The 15,917-nt window shown below is 41.2% G+C and overlaps 1 protein-coding gene across 2 annotated transcripts in view; it reads right to left on the bottom strand.

Moving 5' to 3' along the window:
• ATP6V1C1 (ATPase H+ transporting V1 subunit C1) overlaps positions 1-15,124 on the bottom strand; it is a 48,930-nt gene extending 33,806 nt beyond the window's left edge. Inside the window, exon 1 of one of the 2 annotated variants that reach the window (XM_017528919.2) lies at positions 14,917-15,124. The gene's annotated coding sequence lies outside the window, so the exon portion shown is untranslated. Of the gene's footprint in view, positions 1-14,695; positions 14,720-14,916 lie in introns of those variants that run through there. The other variant, XM_037738659.1, reaches the window with a different exon arrangement.
• Between the last annotated feature and the right edge of the window lie 793 nt (positions 15,125-15,917).

Below are 15,917 nucleotides of genomic sequence, written 5' to 3'. Positions count from 1 at the left end.
ACCATGTTGACCAGGATGGTCTCTATCTCTTGACCTCGTGATCCACCCACCTCGGCCTCCCAAAGTGCTGGGATTACAGGCTTGAGCCACCGCGCCCGGCCACAAGAAGTTGCTTTTTAAAATAAATTCCTGCTGAAATGTTGTAGGCCTATGTCCTGGCTCCTTGTCATCCTGTCTCTGTTCTTCGCAACACATGGATCACCTCACCTGAGCTGCTCCAAAACTGGCTACCCTCTTCTCTTTCCTTTGGCCACTTTGATGTTGGCTGTTTCCCTATCTCTGGTTTCTTCCAGTTAATATTCCTGCACTTACCAAATCAGCTTTTTCAGCACAAACATCCCTCACAGGACTACCCTGAACATTTTCAGTTATTAGAAAATCTAATAGCATCTTTAAACCTCTTTTAGTAATCTAGATCTTCCAAGTGATGGTGGTTTCTGAAAAACTGAGGTTTTATTATAATAATCTTATGCAAGTGGTCTTCCGTTAAAGTATATTTTAATGATACATTTTTATACCTCCTCTCCTCTGAAAACGGCAAGTAATAAAATCAAGTGTTAAATTCTTCCTGATAGTGCTAAATTATCTAAACTGCAGCTTCTTCAAAGATTGTAACCATATGAGCCATTACAGTAGATGTCACTATCATACTACTTAGAGTTCCAGAAAATCTTTTATTCTAGCAGGCTTCCAAAGGATTTCAAGGAATAGAAAAGAGGACCCCATTTCTCATCTATAAATAATATTTCCCTATCTACTTCACTGAGCTTTTATCAGGATCAGAGGAAATAATGTCATGATAAATTCTGAACAAAACGTCTAGGAATATGATAGAAGTATTCTAATTTAGCTTTTTAAAAAATTGTACTTTTGTAGAGATGCAGTCTTGACATGTTGCTCAGGCTGGTCTCAAACTTCCAGCCTTAGGTAATCCTCCTGCCTTAGCCTCCCAAAATGTTGAGATTACAAGAGGCACTGTGCTCGAAATTCTAGCTTTTAACTGAGCCCTCCCTTGAGCCTAGTTATTGGAAGATGAAGAGGAAAGGAAAAGGTGCCTAAGTCTGATGTTGTGCTTTTCACTTCTCATACCTCTCATTTTAGTCTATTCTCACTACAACCCATGAGATAGGTAGTAATATACAAAAGAGGTTAGTAGTCCACCCAAGGTCACAAAAGTGGCAGACAGGGTTCAAATTTAGCTGTGTTTGACTCTAAAGGCCACATTGTTGTTGTGTCACACTACAAGAAAAAAATGTTCTGTGCTCTGGTGCACCTGGGCTCTCATGTTTGAAGAGAGATCCACATGTACCCTTCAACACCTTCACCCAATATCCCAGGCTCTGAGCACCCTGTTGGCCAGGGAATTCTGAAGTCTGATAAAGGGATCCAAGCTTCCTTTCCTTGTTCTCTTCATCCAGGATCATCACAGTTTCTAAAGCAGCATCACAGAACATCTAAAACTATCCTACCTCCTAGAAGAACAAATTCCTCCAAATGAAAAGACACACACAAAATTCGAGATTCAAAGTACACTTTGAGATTAGAGATCAGGTATTAGAGATTTGAGGGACCTGCCAGATCATGGAGGACAGAACACAAATTTTGGAGTCTTGCAACAGTTAAAGCTCTGACTTTACCCCCTTACTAGTTTCCTCATTTGTAAAGTGGAAATACGACACATCTCTTCACACAGCTGTTAGAAAGAATGAATAAAATAATGTACCTAGACCTTCCCCTTTCCATGTGGCTGCATTTCCCGGGGGTGACTATATTAGCTGCTGCCCCACCCTATCCCTACCTCCCAAGACTCTCCCCCGTAACCTAGATGGGAAATATCCTTTGCTTACTTATACTTTATCAATGCCCCTACTATGCACTCATCATAGTCTCCCTCATTTTTATAACATATTTTCATCTACACCTTACTGAGAAATCCTGAAGGGCTAGAATCATATCTTCTCTGTGAAACCCTGAAAGCCAGCATACACTAAATTCCTGGCAACAGCAAGGACTTAATAAATGCCTGTTGAATTAATAAATAAAATGCAAATATAACAATGATGGAACCAATCAAAAAGTCTCATTAGAGATAAAACAAAGGCAAGAAATATAGTCATGTTTTTTAAAAGTGTTTTTCAGTCTTCCAGAAAACCCTTATTTTATAGTAAAAATTAAAAATTGGTAAAGTTGCAGGTTCCTAAGTAGCCTTTGTCTTTTATGTCAAGGGTGAATAAAGTCAAAAATACAAAAAAAGAGGGCTTCAGAACCTATCTGTGCTTCAGGCAAAGCCATGGCCTCAGTTCTTCTACTGCTAGTGAAAGGAAACTAACCCTAATTAAAAGCCTAATAGGAAAGAAAAGCTACTTAAGTACCTAAGGAAAAATGTAAGAACCACCTATGACAGTAACATCGTAAGTATTTTGCAAAATCTGTTTTTCCCATTTTTAAACAATGCCTACTGTCAACTTGTCACTTAGACAAGTCCTGTAAAAAAATTCCTCCTTGAGGCCGGGCACAGTGGCTCACGCCTGTAATCCCAGCACTTTGGGAGGCCAAGGCAGGTGGATCACCTGAGATCAGGAGTTCAAGACCTGCCTGGGCAACATGGTGAAACCACCTCTCTACTAAAATTACAAAAAAAAATTAGCCGGGCGTGATGGTACACGCCTGTAGTCCCAGCTACTCAGGAGGATGAGACAAGAGAATCACTTGAACCCAGGAGGCGAAGGTTGCAGTGAGCCAAGAGTGAGCCACTGCACTCCAGCCTGGGTGATAGAGTGAGACTTCATCTTAAAAAAAAAAAAAATTCTCCTTTAAGAACAATTTTAGTTTGAAACAAAATTTTTCTTTGCAGATGAATATGTATGTTTTTATTCATCGAAAATGGAATCCGTGTTGCTAAACATATTTCCCTTTTTCTCTCAGCTGCAAGGAAACAAATTGTCAAAGTGTGGCCACTTATTACCAACTCACCGAGAACCTGACACCACCTCCTTCACTGCTTGTTTTTATTCCTAATTATCTCCCTTTATCTTGAATATGAAGGAAGTCAGGCACAAATGTAGCAAATCATACACTAAACAGAGGAGATGATGATTAGAAAGGCACACTGATTAAAAGGTAGAGTTCCTCAGGGCTCAGAGCCAGGTCTGTGTCCTTTTCTTTGTGTGTGTGTGTGTGTGTGTTAATTCGTGTGTGTCGATGTGTGTGTGTTAATGTGTGTATATAGCACCTTTCTTGATGATCTCCTCTACACTTGAGGCAATTCTAGCATAAATGCTGGACATTTTCTGAAATGTATGTCTCCAGCCCAGGGCCCTCTGCAGCATCTAGAGTTATATCCAACCAGTATCCACATCTGACTACAAGACATTTTCCACTTGGATGTTTCAACAGCAGCTAAAACCCAACACTTCTAGTCAAACTCATCATCTCTTCCCCCAAATGCAGTCCTACTCCAGTGTTCTCTTGGTACAGGTGTACCCCTGCAACGTTAGACAACTAGGACTGTCAAATGTTCGTAGCGGCCAACACTTACTGGGTGCTTCCTACCTACTAGCACCAGTCAAACCACTTCCCATGTATTAGCTCATTTAGTAGTCAGAGAAACCCCATTAGAGAGGTAGTAGTTACAGAGAAACTGGGGCACACAAAGCGCCTTATATATTACACAAGATATATTATGTAGTATGTGTCACATCATATATGAGAGCATATATTATATGCTAAGGATGAACGTATTATATGCTCTCATAGCACCTTCTTTGCAGTATTTCCCTGGGAGGAACGTTTTACTAATGTCTGTCTTTCAAATAAACTGCCCAGGAGGGTAAATGAAAATCATGAGTTTTTGCTCACCACTTTCTCCTCAGTACCTGGCACAGAGACCAGCATGGTAGAATCTCAAAAGGTATTTGTTGAATATTCTTGAATAAATAAAAACTACCGCGAGGACTAAATGAGAAGACATCAAGCACCTGGCTTATAGTTGGTTAGCTTCCCTCACTTCCCGTTTTTTCCATAATAAAATCAGCTTTATTAAAATATAATTTACATAGAATTAAATGCACCCATTACAAGAGTTTGATGAATTTCTGACAAATGTACACACCTGTATGAGCTCCATCAAAAGCAAGATTAAGGACACTTCTATCATCCCCAAACCTTCCCTCACACTCAGGCCAGTCAATCCCTACCTCACTGCCAGCCCTGGGCAAATGCTGGTCTGCTTTCTGTCACTATAGATTAGTTTTGCCTGATCTAGAATTTCCCTGTAAATGGAAGCATACATTACATACTCTTTTGTACCTGGCTTTTGCTCGGAAAGTCTTTGATATCTGTCCATGTTGTGTGTATTAGTAATACAATCTGTTTTATTACTTAGTACTCCACTGCATACATCTACTGTAGGCTGTTCATACATTCACCAGTTGATGAACATTTGAATTGTTACTATTGTTTGGGGTCACTAAGAATAGAGATTCCATGAACATTCCTTTACAAAGCTTTTTGTGAAGGTATGTTTTTCTCTTGGATAAAAAATTCTAAAAGCAGATTTTCTAAGTTGAATGATTAATGTATACTTAACTTTATAAAAAATTGGCCAGGTGTGGTGGGTCCCACCTATAATCCCAACACTTTGGGAGGCCAAGGCAGGTGGATCACTTGAGGCCAGCAGTTCAAGACCAGTCTAGCCAATATGGTGAAACCCTGTCTCCACTAAAAATACAAAAATGAGGCTGGGCACAGTAGTTCACACCTGTAATCCCAGCACTTTGGGAGGCCGACATAGGCAGATCATGAGGTCAGGAGTTTGAGATCAGCCTGGCTAACATGGTGAAACCGTGTCTACTAAAGATACAAAAAATTAGCCAGGTGTAGTGGTGCACACCTGTAATCCCAGCTACTTGGGAGGCTGAGGCAGGAGAATTGCTTGAACCCAGGAGATGTCAGCGGAGAGCTGAGATTGCGCCACTGCACTCCAGCCTGGGTGACAGGGCGAGACTCCATCTCGAAAAAAAAAAAAAAAAAAAATTGGGTTCCCTTATTGAGTTGCACAAAATTTTTATATGACCTTGACACAATTTCCTTGTGAAATATATATATATTTAAATATTTTCTCTCAATCTGTGGCTTGACTTTTCTTAATGATGCTTTTGAATAAAAATTTGCAATTCTGCCAATGTCTGATTTATCAATTTTTTTAAATACATGCTTTCTGTAGCATGTGAAAAATCTTTCTACCCCAAGGTCACAAGTATTTACTCTGCCTGGAGTTTACTGAAGTTCTTGGATCCATTCATAGTTTTCATCAAATTTGAAATGTTTTCAGCCATTGTTTTTCCTCACTTTTTTTGCTTCCTCTTCCTTCTTTTGAAACAAGATCACATGTACGTTAAACCACTTGATACTGCTCCACAGGCACGGAGCTTTCAATTATTTTTCTCAGTTGTTTTTCTCATCGTGTTTTAGTTTGGACAGGGATATAGTTTGGATGTCTATCCTCCCCAGATCTCATGTTGAAATATAAACCCCAATGTTGGAGCTGGGGCCTTAGGGGAGGTATCCGGGTCAGTGGGGCAGATCCCTCATAAATGGCTTGATGCCCTCCCTGTAGCAAGCTATCTTGAAATCTGATTGTTGAAAAGACGGTGCCCTCCCCATAGTAAGAAGTTACCATGAGATCCGTTACCTTTCCCCTGACTCTTGCTCCTTCTCTCGCCATGTGACATTCCTGCTCCCCTTCCCCTCAGCCATGACTCAAGAGCTTCCCAAAGCCTCACCAGAAGCTGAGATCTGGGTGCCATGCTTGCACAGCCTATAGAACTGAGAGCCAAAAAACAAACAAACTAACTAACTAACTAACTCTTTTCTTTACAAATCACCCAGTCTCACAGATTCCTTTATGGCAACAAGTAAGACTAAGACAGTCTCCTGCTATATCTTCTAGTTTGCTGACCTTTTCTTTAGAGTACCTAATCTGTTATTCTTCACACCAGTGAATATTTTACTTCTTACGTATTTTTCTGCTTTAAGCTCTATTTTTAAAATATCTTCCATTTCTTTCCTCAATATGTTCATGCTTTCTGTTAAAACACTGAGCATATCTGTAAAAATGTTACACTGTTTGTCACTGGACTTTGCTGTCTTCCTTTTAAGAGTGTTGTACTTTGTTCTAGCGGGCAGGTAAATTAGGGGAGGATCAGCTTGATCCACCCAAGGCTTGTTTTCAAACATTGTTGGGATAGACATAAGGCCTTACTCTACGGCTAACTTAGCTTCTAATACTAAGGTCTGACCTTTTGGGGACTCTACTGAATGTCCCAGGTATTCAGTAAGGTCTCTCCTCCATATCTGGTGAGAACCCAAATGCTTCCCAGGACCATAAGCTCTGGCAACTGCTCAGTTGAAAGCTCTCTGGTCATTCTTTGATAGAGCTCCTGCAGAGATCCCCCTATAAGTTTCTGGTATTTATTTATCTGCCTAGCTCGCTCTCTTTGTCAATCCCACCTGTTAATTCCAGGCAGATAAATCTTCCCCAAGTCCAGCCGCCTCTATTCAGCAGGACCAAGATGCTCTGCTCGGGTGTTCCCTTCCTAAAACATGGTGCAGAGAGTGTCTACAGAGAAAAGCAGGAGAAATTACAAAGCTCCTTTCCTTTTTCTCTGCTCCTGTGCTGCCTGTTGTCCAATGTCTGGAAGCAGTTTTTTAATATATCTTGTCCAGATTTGTAATTGATAATGGTGGGAAAGCAAATATGGTACCAGTTACTCCATCACAGACAAGAACTGAAGTCTCATCTAGTTTTGTTGTATGTATTATTCACAAGTTTTTGGTTTTGCTAATTGTTGTCTGTTTCTATGCAGGGATTCAGCCACAACTTCCCAGCCTCTCTCAGCCCCATGTTTTAACATTTAACAGAAAACAGGATTGACAAAAATAAATGCCAAAAATTTAACAAGTCTAGGCTAAAAGACGGGGGTACTACTCTGTTTGTGAAAAGTGAGACACAATGAACATGTATTGCTTTTGTATGAACAAGGCAAGTGTTCGTTTTTGTTTTTAAAAAATGAAAGAGCTGCAGTTTGAATAAATGTCTCCAACATTCATTTACGTGCCATTAATTTGCAAATGTATGGTGTGCTATCTTGATGGGTAAAATATAAATGTATTTAAAAGCATTAATAGGCCAGGTGCAGTGGCTCACACCTTTAATCCCAGCACTTTGGGAGGCCAGAACAGGCTTGAGCTCAGGAATTCAAGAACAGTCATGGCCAACATGGTAAAGCCCTGTCTCGACTAAAAATACAAAAATGGCCGGGTGTAGTGACTCACACCTGTAATCCCAGCACTTTGGGAGGCCAAGGCAGGTGGAAATAAGGATACATATAGGTGTAAACATTAATTAAAAAAAAAAAAATTGTTAATAATTACCTCTTGGGAGTGATTATGAATGTTTGGTTTCATCCTTTCTGTATATTCCTTTTTCCTAATTTTTTAATAATAAATTATTAACACTGAAAAAAAAAACCCCACCACATCTTTATGAGGGCAGTATCCTCATATTTGAAAACAATGAAAAGCTTAGAGAACATGAAATGGCATTATAACAAACAGTTCTGGAGTTAATACAAAAGAGAAGGGCAAAGCTGGTTAATTGTAGCTACGTCTGAAGATGTGATCAAAGTTGGTAAATGGCCCTTTTACCTCACTGGGAATCATAGCCAGAGAAAACCCAAATGCCAACTTCAGGGAGCACAATGTAATGGCCAGAGCGCTGCTCTGAGGATATGAAGCCTTTGAATCTAATCCCAGTTCTACATATATATAGTCTGCATAAATATCTTCACTTGTAAAATGAGAGGATTGGATTACGATATCCAGGATCCTCTTTGCTCCTATACTCATTGCCTGAACCTATACTAGGTGAGGCTCAGGATTCTTTTTCTCTATTTTCTTATTAAGTCCCTCAGGTAATTCACCCAAATTTCGGAACCACTGTACTAAAACAGGCATTTCTATGATTATATAGTATATTTAATGTTACAAGAAATGTCAATACTCTTGAAGGCTACAGATAGAAGGCTGAATAACTCACAAAAATATACACCCCTAGTTCTGCTTCCTTCTTGGAAACAAAACTCAAATCAGCCAGTCCTCACCGTCGTCACTAGTATCCCTGAGTGTTTCCACCTTATCCTCACATTCCTCCTGAGCCCTCTTTATCCATCTTGACCTCAGGCCTCCCTAGTTCTCTTTCCTACTCTGCTTTTGCTCGTTTCACACAAAACAAACTTTTCTCTTCCAGTTTAAGCCAACCCAAGCCTCCCTTAACAAAATGATTTTCCCAACTAAGGCCATCCATGCACCAAACCTGTGGGAAATCCCACTACTTCTCCCACAGGTCCACTCACACTCATGTCATTAACTGCATTAGGCACACATCTCATCTGACTGTAACTGCTCTCAATTTAAGCTCTTATTCATCTCACCAAACGTTTTGAGTGTTTAAGTTCCCAAAACTGTGGTAGGCTCTGAGAAGCAAAACAAATAAAATGTAGCCCCTGTCCTCAAGGAGCTTACAATTGCGGGTGGGAGAGGGTGGCAGGCCTGTGTGCATGCAGGGAGGGGTGTGAGGAAGACTTCACGTAGATGCCAAGACAGAAAAAAAACACTGAAGACAGGGAGGCACAAGGGAAACACTAGTCAATTTTGTAGACACCTCTATTTTGTCTAACTGCAGTAAGTGTGCTGCTTAAGAAAAAAAAAAAGTAATAATTATTTTTCAATATGGAAGGGAAAAAAGTGTGAGAAAACGGGAGGGAAAAAAAACTGGATCCAAAGCTCTGGGAATGTTAACTTCATTTACTTTATCTCCCATTTCTGAGAGTTTGAAGGCTATGGATTATTCTCCTACCACATGTGATTTGCATATAAAATAAAGACAATAAAACAATAACTATTACAACATAAAAGGTGGGGGGTTATAAGCCTCAACAAGACATCTGCTAGTACTGCTGTGTGAATGGAAGGTATGAGGTTGACCCAAGATAGGGGCAACCACAGAAAACAGCACAGCACTCCGCTAAGTGCTCCCACACTTAACTGATTTTAATGCTTTCAAGAAACCCAAACCGTAGTCTGAAATGCAATCAACTTTCATAGCAAATTAAATTTCACAATCAGTTAGGCCTAGAAGGTGGTCTCCATGCAAAACGCAGTACCTGAAAATATCAAGTTTACTGGAGCAGCTTATTTTAACAAGCAAAAGAAGGCATATCTCAGATATCAGTGAAATATCACACAGCCTTCCAAATGTGCACATCAGCTTTTAACACAATTGATCTGTGCGAAACATTTACCGCAATCCTCTCAGTTAAAAAGTTGCCACATCCTACCCTAGAAATCACTAACACCATACAAATAAAAAGTAAAAATAACTGTTTCCTCTTTGAATGTAAAAATTCTATCCTTCGAAACAGAAGCATCTTAATTGGGACGGTGGGAGGGGCTTGCTCATAATACAACTTGTTTAAACATTTCCAGTAACTAAAAGGGGGATTTTACCTTTCAAGGAATACTTCATGATTCATATGCAATGAGACTGTAAAACTGTCAGAAGATATGCCTTTCTTAAATCTCAAATATTCCATGTTTTGTTTTCAATGGAAATAATAACTATAAATGCTCTATAATCCTATTAAGACTATCTAAATTTCTCACCATAGATATACTTAAATATGAATGACAATTTAATCTTTATTAGATATATTTTATCAACAACTATCTTTTTTTTTATTTGAGACAGAGTCTCTCTCTGTTGCCCAGGTTTGGAGTGCAATGGCGTGATCCCGGCTCACTGAAACCTCTGCCTCCCAGATTCAAACAATTCTCCTGCCTCAGCCTCCTGAGTTGCTGGGACTACAGGCGCATAGAAATTAATCTAAAAGCAAAGCCTTACATTCACACAGATGCGTATCACAAAAACGAAACACATTGTGGAGTGGGGGTTGGAGATGTAACAAATAATACAATGTTGGAAAATTTCTGGTAACTTCTGGTAAAGCTGCTGAATTGGCAGACTTGGCCAGGAGGACCCTGTCATACACCTATTACTGCATGTAATCACCAAAACCTTCTCAGCTTCTAGAGACTCCTCCTCTGCACAGGCAACTCAGCAGTGACCTGGAGGACAAATCATTCCTTCCATGCCAGGGGATTCCCTCAATCTACACTCCTGGCTCCCAAAACATTACTTCCCTTTTCTTCAGGGCTGTTAGTTTATAACAGTGACTGGATCACGGAACCACATTGTGCTAGAAGGTGCTGATATCCCCAACACAATGTACATTGGCCTGAAATTCAAGACTTTAGGATAAGTTTGTTTTCTCCAATTCATGACTCTAAGTAAGCTTGAGATTCTGTTTACTGGTAATGACAACTACTGAATATGTAACATGTATTGTGCCCAGTGATAAGCACTTCCATCCACTAAAGCAATTTTGTACTTAATTCCTTCAAAATAGATGTTATCACCACCCCCACTTGCAAATGAGGGAACAGCTGGTGAAATTAGCTGCCCACAGTCAGTGACAGTCAGTGACTACATTTTATTGGGATTGAGGGAAATCTATTTGAGTTATTCGTGAAGTTTTACAAAAGACAAGTGCCTCACAGACATATCAGGATATAGTTTTAGTAATTTTATACTAAAGGAGTCACATTAATATATCAAAAACTGGATTTTAAATCACTTGAATTCAATTATACGCAGTTTATTAAAATATTACTTTTAACCTCCATATCCCCAACAACTTAATATTTGTCCAACAAATAAACGGTAACACCACATGCATGTTTTGCAACCAAATAAACGGTGCCTCTTTCCTCCAGGAGGAGTTTGGAAATATATGGGAGTGTTTTGGGTTGTCCCAGTGTGGAGACTGCTAATCAGGATTTAGTTGGTAGGGTGAAATAGACCTCCAAACTGCCAATAGCACCCACACAGAAACACTAAAACTATCGGCTGATTCAAAAGGAAAACCTTTCATGATAAAGTTAAACCGTTCACACATCTAAATTTACAACTTCCTATTCATTGATAGTCTGTTTAAAATACCTTAAAACATACATTGATCTTTTTCTATAAAACACCACTTACCTAGCATTTTATTTTCAAATACACACACATACTTGCACACAGACACACACACACCCCCCACATTTTAGATACACAGTTAATACTCTTTTATCCCCTGATATAACCAAAGCACTTCTCCTCCACTGCCTACCTGGCTCATTTTTTAACTCAATAAATGCATAGCACAGCTGCACATGGTATAATGTTAGAAGTAGATGTCCTGCTGGAAAAGAATTTTGTTTCAGCATCAAGAATATAGTTTAAAATTTCTAGTTCTAAGAATCACTCACGTCAATAGGAAATTTTAGACTGCTGTTATTCATTGACTGAGCTTCTCAAGAGCACTATGCTAATGTATATACTGTCTGTCTTAAGAACTTGATGAAAAACAGACATCTAACATTAATTAATTTATAAATAAAATGATATATAATTCCCCATCCAAACAGTGAAAAAGATGTATCCTGTAGATAGATTTAAATACATACAAGAGCAAAATGTAAGTACTCCTAAGCAGAATCAAGTTCAAAAGACAACTTACTGCTTAGGGATCAGTAAACTACACAGAGACCTTTGGCAAAGGTTTACTTTGGCATTCCAGTTTTGTTCTTTGGCCAATGGCATTATCTTACGAGTTGTGGAAATAATCACAGAATCAGATTTTTGAAGCCCTAAAGTTTCTTTTTAGGTTGCAAAAACTAATGTACATGAGGCTTCCAAGACTAATATACCAAAAAATAAAAATAAGTATTTTGTGCTGAGTTTTAAAACCTGACTTACACTATCCAGCTCTCAGCATTTAGTTAGATCCTGTGTACTGTTTCTCTAGATTTTATCTAGTCCCTGCAAGGTATACCAAAAGAGAAAAAAATCCAGGACACAACCCTGAAGCTCAGTCTTCAGCATAATTTGAGACTCACTTGTTGCCAAAGACCTGTGATTGACAACTTGAACACTTTCAGTTCACCTTGCTGTTTATTATCTCCAGATGAACTGTAAATTGAACAGTTCTCCCCAACACTATAGATAAGACGCAGCCCACCACTGCCAATTCCTCTGAAACTGTTCTACTAGAAAAAGTTCAGCAAAAGTGCTGAATCTTCAGGAAGAAGTTTGCAAAAAAAAGTGCTGAATCAAAGACTACTGTGCACTTCAAAAAATTCACCCTTTTCTCTAGATGCGACTTGGTTAGTACTGTGTACATAATCAGCAAGAATACATGAGCAGTCAGAAAACTGTGGAAGTTACTCCAGACTCAAGACAAATCACTTTATCCGTTTCCAGTTCCAGGGGTCTAATAGGTTCCCATCTATACAATGAATAGCATTTTCATCTACTGTCTTTCAAAGAACTGTGAGAACAAAATAAACATGAAAGTGACCCTCTTTGTAACTAACTATATTTCAATAAACAATATTCTGAAATAGATGACCTTACAAAAGGATAAATTTGAAAAGCTAAAACAAACTTTTGCAAAGGAGCCTCCCCTATATATGTTCAGGACTGCCTCGAGGGTAGTTGTAACTACCCTGTGAGGGGTGCAAGTAGAATCTAATCATTCTTTCCCTTCCCCAACTCCTGAACCCTCTAAGAGTGAGTACAGTTAAACATTCTCCTGAAGTCTTCAGTGGAAAAAGAAGGTATCCTGCCTTCAAATCCTTCAGTGGATTACAACAATGTTCCCCTGAGCGGGTCTCCACTCATTCACATTTGCCACCTTCCACGTTACTCCCAAAATTATCTTTTCAAAAGCCACAGTCTGACTCACTCCACTGCCTGTAATCTTCACTGGCTTCCCTCTTTTTTAGGATAAAAGCTCTGGTCGGCCTGACCCCAGCTTTCTCCACGTGCCTCTCCGCCTCCCCGTTTCAGCCATGCTAGCTTTTTAAAAACTCTCGAAAGCTTTTTTCCTCTTCACATTTCAGGGCCTTGACATATGCTGTTCCTTCAGCCTGAAATGTTCCTTTTTTTGTTTTTCAGAGACAGGTTCTAGCTCTGTTTTGCAGGAGAGAATGCAGTGGTGTGAGCACAGCTTACTGCAGCCTCAAACTACTGGGCTCAAATGATCCTCTTGCCTCGGTGTCCCGAGCAGCGAGTAGCTAGGACTAGAGGCATGCACCACCATTCCCAGCTAGTTATTTTTTTCATTTTTTGTGGAGATGGGGGGTCTGACTATGTTGCCCAGGCTGGTCCTGAACTCCTGGCCTCAAGCATTCCTCCCACCTGAGCCTCCCAAATGTTGGGATTACAATCATGAGCCACCCTGCCAGGCCTGGAATGTTCTTTTCATTCATCCCTTCACATCCCCTTCTCAGTCTCTTTTCAGATCTCAGGTCAAAAGTCATATCCTCTCAGAGGGAAAGGGTATGAAGAAAATAAATAAAATTTTTTTAATTTTTAAAAAGTCATATTCTCAGCAACACCTTTTTAAAATCTTCCATAATACCCATGTCCCTAGTATACTCTTTCATACCACTGCTAGTCCTTCAAAGCACATTTCGTGCTTGCTTTTTAAAATCCATCCCCTATTTGCCCGTAAGCTCTACAAAGACAGAGACAATTTTCTAAATCCTACCATCAGCACTGTGTCTGCATACAGCATGTATTCAACACACATTATTTGCATGAGTAAATGAATACCATTCAAAACTCCTCGTTATCTGATCCCCAACTTTCTTTCCCACTTCTCCACAGTGCAATCCACTATAAAGCTAAACTTCTACTCCCACAGAAGCATCCCCAACCCCCCATCTTCAGGTTTTCCTGTGGCTTTCCCTGCCTGTAAAATTATCCCCATTTCTCTCAACCTATTCAAATCCTATGGGCTTGCCCAGACTCAAGTTTTCTTTCCTCCACAATATTTTCCCATAGTGCCAGTTTATACACGTGTCCTTTCTCCAACACTTTCAAAGAACTCCGCATTCTCTTTTTGGTAATTATACATAAACTGCATAGTCCTGTGTGTGACTTTCAACATTAGTGCGAACTCCTAAGGATGGACTGTTACATCCCAACCCTCCACTCCCAGAGCAGTGCTAAATACTGGGCTCTCAATGATTTTTCCCTAACATACCAGAATTTTCCTCGGTAAAGAATACTAGGTCCCCCCTCACTCCTCTTGTTTCTCAAGTGATTCAATATGCCTTATGTGACTTTCCCCAAGTTCTCTTCTAGGGTTTTGTTTTTTTGCCTACCCTTCCCCCATTCTACTAAAACATTGTTGAATTCGCTGGATTCCTGTACTTTCCCATTCCTAGACGGACCCTGTTACTCCGTGAGGGTTCTGTGCCTGCAATGAGGGGCTCCCAGGCCTTTTAAACTGTCATCCCACCACCCCCGGAACCACCTCCCCCCACCACACACACACACGCGCGCGCACACACGCAGGGAAGGCACTTGCGCTAGCTGTGATCTCACACACACCACCCCATAGCCTCACCGGGGCCTCTCTGTCACTTCATCCCCCTCAATCAGGAGGCATACATTCTGTGACCCCTACCCAAGAAGAAAGGTCCCAGATCGCTCTCTCTCTCCTTTCTGCCTCTAAGTACTCACAAGAGCTCTCTTTCTCCCTCCTTCTCTTCCCTAGAGACGGAACCTAGGCCCGGGACGGTGAACTGGCTCCGAGAAAGCAGGGGCAGCCACCCAGCCAGCTCCAGCTCCAACGCCACGGTCTCTGCCCCCGCACCCACCCCCATCCCTCCCAGGCGGTGACCGCAGCGCAAGCTTTGGCCTGGCCTGGACTCCCCATCCGGGGACAGCCATCGCTCACTGACCCAGGAAGGTGTCAAAGGAGGAAGTAGCAGCAGTAACAGGTGCGGAGGCAGGCAGCCAGGCAGACGCTAACGGCTCAGCGCTCCATCCCTTCCCGACCTTAGCTCCAGACTCACTGCTTCCCCGACCCAGCGGCCACAGAGCAAGTCACGTGCCAGCCGAGCAGTCAGCTGACCGCGGCGCGCGCCGCTCCGCCTACGCGCGCCCCACTGCGCAGCCGCAGCCGCAGCTGCTGCCACTGTTTGGGCCTCGGGAGAGGGGCAGGGCGAGGAGGCTGCGGGGCGCCACTGGGACCCCAGAGTCGGGGCCGATCGTTGTTGTTTCAGAGTAGGTGGGGTTTTCTGCTTCTTCCAGTGTCGCAGGCGGCGTTTTGTCCACCGCTAGTAAACGTTACTGCCACCAGGCCTAACGGCACCCCACTTCAGGCTTCTGCGGATCAAAAATTGTCTCTAGCCCCCTACACGGGCTTCTCCACTTTCTTCGTCAGCCCGGTTTTCTACCTAGTGTCCTGGCTAATAGTTCATTTCAGCAGATTCACATTTTCCTTGAAGTCCACTTGGACTTAATTTCATAAGTGGCCCATGGAGCATTTACTGTGCGCCAAGCACTGCGCTCGTTTTTAGGATTGCCTCCTGGAGAGGATCACTCCTTGCCACGAGAGCGCCTCATAAATAGCTGAAACCACATTAGATACTGGGAAATTAAAGGTTTTAGGACAGAGGCACAGACAGGGGAAAGCATGTCCTTTGGAGAAAAATAGGTAGCAAGCTGCTCTTTGGAACTCTGCATATTTCATTAGCTTGGGAAGATGGATGGTAATGTCCTAAGTTAGAACACAGAGTTTTAGAAACAGTAGAAAAAATTTAATCCTTTCAGATTTACAGATAAGGAAAGTGAAGAATCAGCGGACGCAGAGTTGTTTAGCACAAGGGAATAGACACCAGGTGTTAAATCCAGGCTCTCCTATTTACTAGCTGTGTGACCTTACACCTCTGAACTTCAG

Source organism: Cebus imitator, unplaced genomic scaffold (assembly GCF_001604975.1).
Source record: "Cebus imitator isolate Cc_AM_T3 unplaced genomic scaffold, Cebus_imitator-1.0 Scaffold56, whole genome shotgun sequence".
NCBI classification, from domain to species: Eukaryota; Metazoa; Chordata; class Mammalia; order Primates; family Cebidae; genus Cebus; species Cebus imitator.
Note: the sequence above shows the minus strand (reverse complement) of the source record. Positions and strands in the feature narration are given on the sequence as shown.